At 43.0% G+C, this 7,729-nt stretch overlaps 1 long non-coding RNA gene across 1 annotated transcript in view; it reads left to right on the forward strand.

Moving 5' to 3' along the window:
• LOC144768554 (uncharacterized) overlaps positions 1 to 4,110 on the forward strand; it is a 63,076-nt gene extending 58,966 nt beyond the window's left edge. Inside the window, exon 4 of the long non-coding RNA XR_013598569.1 lies at positions 1,408 to 4,110. This is a non-coding gene — a long non-coding RNA (uncharacterized LOC144768554). The remainder of the gene's footprint in view (positions 1 to 1,407) is intronic.
• The last annotated feature ends 3,619 nt before the right edge of the window (positions 4,111 to 7,729 follow it).

Raw genomic sequence — 7,729 nt, forward strand, 5'->3', positions numbered from 1 at the left:
GGCCATATGCAGAGAATAGCTCTGCCATGCATACAGAAATACTGGTTTTCACTCAAAATTGTTGTGCTAGGGCCAGAACGAGAGGCTATGAAATAAAGTTTGCATTAATGTGCTATTATGTTACACAGCTCAATAAGCTAAAGGAATTGGTAGTTGATTATTAATGTTTTCTAGCTAGCTCAAGGTGCTAGTTACCTCCTACAAGTCTGTTTGTGCCCAGCTGCCAAAAATGGGAGTAAATATTGTCGACAGGAGGTCACCTGTTTCGGTTACCTACTGCGGAATAGGGTAGGAGGCTAGCTCTTGTGCAAATTAAGGTTAACTAAAGTTAAGTAACACATTGTCATTTTTCTTGATTTATGTGCTCTCTCTCTCTCTCTCTCTTTCTTTTTCAATCTCTTGAGCCTGTCTAAGCTGTCTAGGAACGGCCATGAGACGTCTAATTGGCTATTCAGTAATACTGCTTTAAAATTGTTAGAATTATTAGTGATAACACCCTTATTGCTTATGTTATTCTCATGATATATACAGTTTTGCAAGGTCATTACTAGTCTCTTATTAGTTAGTCTCTGTAATTGCGCTGACAGCCCTTATTAGAGCTGGTGAATAGGGTTTTTTATTTGAAAATTATGTTACCTAGTCCAGATTGTGAAAAGTAGAATGCACAAGGGTTCACAACGTTAGGAAAGATGCCCGTGTGATCCTCAGCAAACAGTTTGAAGAAAAAATATTGCTTTATAGAAGTTTGTTTGCCACAATAGGTTTTGCTGGAGAAATTCATGTACCCACTATGTTGAGATTTTGTTAGGTATTTATGTAGTAAGGATCCCTGTTAAATTAGCAGTTTTTAGATTTTCCCGCCGTGCCTAGAACATGAGAGCATGGTCCGAAGGGTAAAATGGAGGTGTTTTTATGTAAGAAAAAATATTGTAGAAGTGTCTGCAGTCCTGTACAAGTAGGGAAAGGTTATGACTTATAAAACACAAGCTTGTTAAGGCAAGAAACACAAAAGGATGCTCGTTCTGAAAATTCCCTTTCTTGAGGTTCTTCAGATGAATAATATAGGAATAAACAAATGTAAGGATTTAGAGTATGTCCGCATTGTTTTTCTTTTTCCCTCAGAATTTAGTAAATAAACATAGACTTCCTTGGCAGCTTGGGATTGGGAGAAACAAATCAAATCGTGTAACGTTTTACTCTTGTCAGTTCATCAAAAAGTTCCTTTTATACTTGTTAATAGGTCCAGGGTGTTTTTTTAACTCTCAGATAGATAAAGTGGTTCTTGGGTGCCTTGCTAATATATGGGGTGCCCCAAGACTAAAGAAGTTTTCTGAAATAGAGTATCTTCTCTGTTGATATATTATTTGTATGCCTTGTCTAAAGATCTTCTGTTCTGACCACCAATAGGTATCTGCTACCCTACAACCATTGCCAGAGGGATCCAAACATCAGATCCAGACTGGGGAGTCTGCGCCGGTCCAGCTTGGAGTCAAAGTAAAGGGAACCAGCACAGGCATTGCTGGCAACTAGGACCACAGTGAAAGAAGAAGGCTGGAAGCACTGGGCCAAGTAACACAACGTTAAGTGTGTACTCCTGCCACTGTCTTGGACGAAAGACGGGGTCACAAATCAGGATGGAGACTTCTTGGCATGGATCCAGTTTTTGATGCCCAGCTGAGAGAATCACAGACTGACAAGGACGGCAAGGAGGCTTTTGCTGGAGGTGACCCCCTTTGAAACAAGGGTTGCTTCAGATACTCCAGCATTAGGCCTTTGAGTCCTGGTCCCTAAGTGCATGCACATCTGCACCTCTGTTTGTTGATCAAGAGGTGCCTGGGCATAATGGGTACAATATGTGACCCCGACAAAAGAGCAGTGCACCAGCGTAGCAACACAGGAGTTAGGGAAGGACTTGAATTCAGGGTACAGGTGCTGTGCCTTTGGTGCCTGTTAGATTAAAGTGAAGAATACTGGTGCACTGCCTGAGACACTGGACAGGATTGCTGAGAGTATTTGCCCCGGAGGGTAGGTGCCCTATCCTAAAAGAAAAAATGAACTTTGGGCCCTGATTGTCTATTTGAGTTGCAAGTTGTGCAGCTCCACCGTTGGAAAATAACTTTTCATGAACAATAGGGGTCTGCCTGTGAGGTTCAGACGGACACAGGGAGAAGACTCCCCTCTGGCTGGTTGTACAGCGGCTTCTATTCTTGAAGTACTTTTTAGCATTGTACCCCTTTGGTCATCCCATTTTGGAGGAGGAGCAGCCCTTTGCGGCTCCTCGTCCTAATTCCCATGGCCCCATTTGGTCCTCCTGGTCCCCCAACACAAAGATTGTTTTTGTGCAATAAAATGTTTTTTTGTATTTAGAAATAGCATCAGGTATATACTGGTGGCTATTTCCAAACTGAATAAAATAGCCACTGAAATCCACTAGAACTCAGGGACATGGACTTGGACTTGCTGATTTTAAACAAGGTTTTCCATTTGGGGCTGAAAGCTATTATCAGCCCTATATATAATTGTTGTGATCCTTTTTTCCTGCTGCCTTTGCATTTAATGTGACCCAATGCTCTGTTCCGCATGTATTTCTACTTGTATCTCACCAGTTAAACCAAATGTTCAAAATGTAAATGCCCACCTAGCTATGGATGAAGATATTAATGGATTTATGAGGATAGATGTGCAGAATAACTTCCATACTTCTATTAATTCATAGCAGATATCTTCAGCTAATGCTAAAACGGCCAACTGTGGAAACTAGCAGAAATCGCTGTTAGCATGAGCTGAAGCCATTTTGTTTGTGGCAGCCATTTTAGTTAGAAACAGAAGCAACAATATCTCAACTGGTATCATTAAGGGGGTCAACTAAACAAGTATGTGCAATACATTACAAGGAAAGAAGAAGGGAGACTCTTGGTACGTTTTTGAAATGTGCACAAGGCATCATATAATTAAAGTAACAATAAAAATGGTACAGTTGTAACAGCACTGTAGGCATAGAATGCAAAGGCAGCCCGAATTGGACGTGGTACACAATTGTGCTTGTGACACAGAAAAGTGACGATGCAAGTGACAATGTGAAATCAGCGAAAGGCGCACGGTGACAAAATTGTGAAATATGTACAGTGAACTTTGTGGTTAAAAGGAATGATTTACAATGACTGGGTAGGTAATGACTGAGCGATTTAATTGAACCACAAGAGGTTTGGCGCCGTCAGTTGAGCTGAGGAGTCGACGACGTTTCGATCCTAATGAATCAGGATCATCTTCAGGACTGGTTTGCCAGGATGGATAGTGCTGTACAGGGAGGGAATGAGACGGGTCGGGTGTGGAAGGGGAATGCGCGTGTAGGTGAAATCAACGCAGGCAGCTGGGCCTACCTGAGGGTCAGGCTGGGTGGAGAGAACAAGGTGGAGGGTCCAAGGGTGGCGCAGCGAATGACGTCTGCGTGAAGGCGAGCCGGTGGCTGAAAAACCGGGAAGGGGAGAACCGGTTTAGGAGCTGCGGCGCGTGAAGCGTGGCAAAAGCTGGGCATGGATGAGAAAGATAGAATCTACCTGAGATGGACATGGTCCCTTGTCCACGGCGTAGCAAGAGGAATCAATCCAGATGGGAAGGCTGTCGGTAAGGGGCGGGGTGAAGCGTGGAGGCTCCCACGGGGTTTCAGGAAGCCCTATGGCTGAGTTAGGAACAGTGAGGCAAAAGCGGAGGGTTGACGTGCGATTTATCGCAGGCGCTAAGGTGTTGTCTTACCTTAGGAGAGAGATACGATTGCCACAGGGTCGGGGCTTCAGACCTCTGGGCTGGGATGCTGTGAGCGAGGATCGGCGTAGGCTGTGGAGGCGTGTGGTTCTGGAGCCTCTGTGCGACCGAGGAGTTGGATGCGGTCGGGGGAAATCTAGGGTGAGAATCAGGGTGGGTATCAGCAAGGGGACGGTCTCCAGCCAGGCGGTGTGGGAGAAAGGACGTCTGGCCAGGCTTACCGTTAAGTGTGGAGTTAATTCAGCGAGTAGGGTGACGCTCCGGTCAGTGTGGAACCGCTTGGTGAAGGCAGACAGCGGTGGCTGTTAAGATAAGGCATTTCCGGGTACTGTGACGTCACGCGGTCATGTGACCGGGGTGGGGGCGTGTCTGATATGATGCGGCTTGGGGGTGGGGCGAGAGAGGGAGAGGGGATGGCGGTTATGACATCAAATGGTGTGGGGCTACACAGGTAGAGGGAAGCATGTGATGCCTGAAGATCCCTCGCCGAGGGCGCATTGATGAAGCGTGCACCCCTGAAACGTACTAATATTCGGTGGGCTGCAAGCTAATAGCAGGTAGTTCATGACAATAAACAATTAACAGTTCTGACTGATTTAAACAATAAGTACAGTCCTCGTATATTCATGCAAGAGTGTGGGTGAGCCCGGTGAAGGCAGTTTGTGTAGCATCCAATAAACATATTGGTATTCTGTAGGCTGCATGCTTACAACAGGTAGTTTATGACAATGAAAAGGCAATAAAAACTCCAGACTAAGTTCAAAAGATTTAGAGCAGTCCTGGTTTATTCATGCAGGAGCGTGATGCGAAGGGGAGGGGACAAGGCACTTCATGGTGGTGCGGGTAGCGGGTGGGAAAAAATAATTATACATATACATGCTCTGCTGGCGGAAGGGGAAACAGGGGAAAACAGAGGTTGCAGAATGCAAATTGCATGAACATGGCGAGTTACAAAATAATTGTGCTATTCCATTCGTCAATAGTGTTAAGGCCAAGGTTGACTGAGTTACAGGTGGTAATCCATTTACATTCACTTTAGTTCAGCAGTGCTTTGATGTTACCACCTCTGATGAGTAGTGTGGGTTTGGTCAATCACCTGCCAGGTAATATCTGTCTCACAGTGTTTTTTCTCAATGTAGTGGGCAACCAACGGGGCGGTCAAGACTTTGCAGTGGATCCTGCTTTTGTGTTGGATTATTCTCTGTTTAACCATCTGAGTGGTCTGGCCAATGTATATGAGGTCGCATGGGCAGCGGATTGCGTAAATGACATTCTGTGACCTACAGTTGGTCAAAGTATTGAGTTTGTAAGACTTGTTATTGGTTTGGAACTCTTTTGTGTTGAGTGGCAGATCACACACTATACAAGCCTGGCACTTGTAATGTCCAATGACTGGAGGCAATCCCCAGGTGGCAGTGATGGTGTTCTGTCGGCTGGGATTAGTGGGCCATGTGATTGTATGTACTAGGTGGGCGGATAGGTTGTCACCACGTTGGTATGAGAAAAGAGGGTGTTCCTTGAATGCTTCATATGTGCGCAGTAGTGACCAATTCCGTTTAATGATCTTGCTCACTTGGTTGCTGCAGGGACTGAATTTGGAGACAAACAGTATGCGGGTCATGGCTTTTTTGAGTTTTGATGTGAGGAGATGGTCAGGGTGGCAGTACCAGGCCCTTTTACGGGCTCGGGAAATCAAGCGTTTCATGCTAACAGCGATTTCTGCTAGTTCCCACAGTTGGCCATTTTAGCATTAGCTCTTACTCTGTCCTTGCGGTTTAGGGTATATTGGTGAAACTGCGCAAAATTTCAACACTCGACTCACAGAGCATCGCTCTGCGATTCGCACTAAAAAGATGTCAGCACCACTGGTAGAACACATTGTCAAGATGAACCACACAGAGGATATTAAATGGATCATCCTTGAACCTATTCTACCTAAATTTAATCAAAGTAGTGAACCCATAAGAAAAAAGCGAGAGGTATTTTGGCTATTCACCCTGGACACCTTTAAAAGGGGTCTGAACCAGGAAATACCTTGGGCGCAAGTACATGCTATCAATTGAAAATAGGCTAGATAGTGACTTGCCAGCTGTAGATGTACCAGTATCTTATAATAACCACTATACGTAGTTCAGGATTAAAGGCTATTTACTAGCCATATGTTGGAATAAAAATATACCAGTAAGGTGCGTCATTCTGGAGACAATTTATTTGCTAGATAAAGTATGGGGCAAAAATTATCAATAGGTAATCATAAATCTAAAGTTAAGAATGGAAATATAAGAAGCTGTCTCTGAATATAATAGAAGAATGAATTCCTGACTATAGGGTATATAATGGCACACCACTTATCCATTCAGATCACAAAATTGATTTATTGTGAAGCCACTGTTATAATTGGGATATAAACGGCCATCAAAATATTAAATAATAAATATATACACATATGTAGATATACAGACTTAGACTATATTGATATCACCTATGGCTACCGAAGAATATAATATGCAACATACAACATGGCGCACATTAGTGTTTCTCTTTTTATCAACCACTAGCCTTTCTACTGGATAAATTCAAACCCCTCCTTTAGGTTTTTAAAGTGTGTATAACATTGAAATGTATGTTTGTGTAAATTATATTGTATGTCTCCCTAATACAATCAATGTATATGAGAAAAACTAAAGATATAATATATAAACAATTTTTGATATATGTGATGAAAATATATGAAAAAGAAAAAAGATAAAATAAGTAAATAAAAATATATAATTACATAAAAAAAGGGTTTTGATTAATTTCTGGACACTATTGTTAGACATAGGTTTCACATTTACCTAGGCCTTACATATCTCTGTGTCAATGTTCAAATATATCTGGAGGTTATCTTGTCTTTTGCCCCAATGATTTGCATTATATGCCTACAGTGCTGTTACAACTGTACCATTTGTACTGTTACTTTAATTATATGATGCCATGTGCACATTTCAAAAACGTACCAAGAGCCTCCCTTCTTCCTTCCTTGTAATGTATGGCACATACTTGTTTAATTGACTCCCTCAATGATACAAGTTGAGATATTGTTGTTTCTGATTGTTCACCTACCCAGATCTCAACCTGGTCTATGGGTTATACTCCTGTTGTTTTTACAAGCCATTTTAGTTAGCCAGGTGCTGGCCATGTGCTTCCCTGTCTTCACTGTTGCCTGCTTTTCTATTACGCCTGAGTAATCATCTATAGTTAACTCCTTCAGCACTGAGCCAGAGCATTGCACATGCTCAGAAAGGCCTGTAGCTGCTAGAATGCACCTGCTCTTAAAGTAACTTGTCAGACTATTTTAACTAATATCAGCAACTCTGTTACTCCTCCTACTTTGTTGACTAAGTAGTTTCCAGTTGTTCATAAATGTGTAATAGCTATTCATGTGTATACTCGTACCACCTCTTTTTGAGCCTTCATGATTACTCAGGTATAAACTGGCCATAAAAGGCCCATGGTTTAGTACTCCCTGGACTACCTCATACAGTGGCCTGAGGGTACCGTATTGACGTAGTCTCGCTCATGAGAGGTTAATAAATCTATTTTCTTTGATATTACAGCTTCCGTGCCAATCTATATTTTGTCCGTCTAAAGGATCAGTGCGCAAAGAAGGGCGAACCCATGCACCGGTGATCCTCAGAAAAGCGCTCCCCCACAGTATGAGGCGTCTAATCATATGAATGGGGTCCCTGAGAAGAATTGGGGGGAAGGGTTGTGGCCGCTCTTCCCAGAAGAAGCTAGGGATACTCTAATAGCTTTGGGTAAGTGGCAGAACCTCACCTATGCTGATATGAAGGATGCTCTACTCACCAGGTATGGTCTCACTCCTGAGAAGTATAGGGATCAGTTTAGGTCCAGCAAGAAAACCGATGCCAACACTTAGTTGGAATGTATAGATTCTTTCTGCAGGTCTCTGGATGGCTGGGTG

The sequence above is a fragment of the Lissotriton helveticus genome, chromosome 7, assembly GCF_964261635.1.
Source record: "Lissotriton helveticus chromosome 7, aLisHel1.1, whole genome shotgun sequence".
Classification (NCBI taxonomy): domain Eukaryota; kingdom Metazoa; phylum Chordata; class Amphibia; order Caudata; family Salamandridae; genus Lissotriton; species Lissotriton helveticus.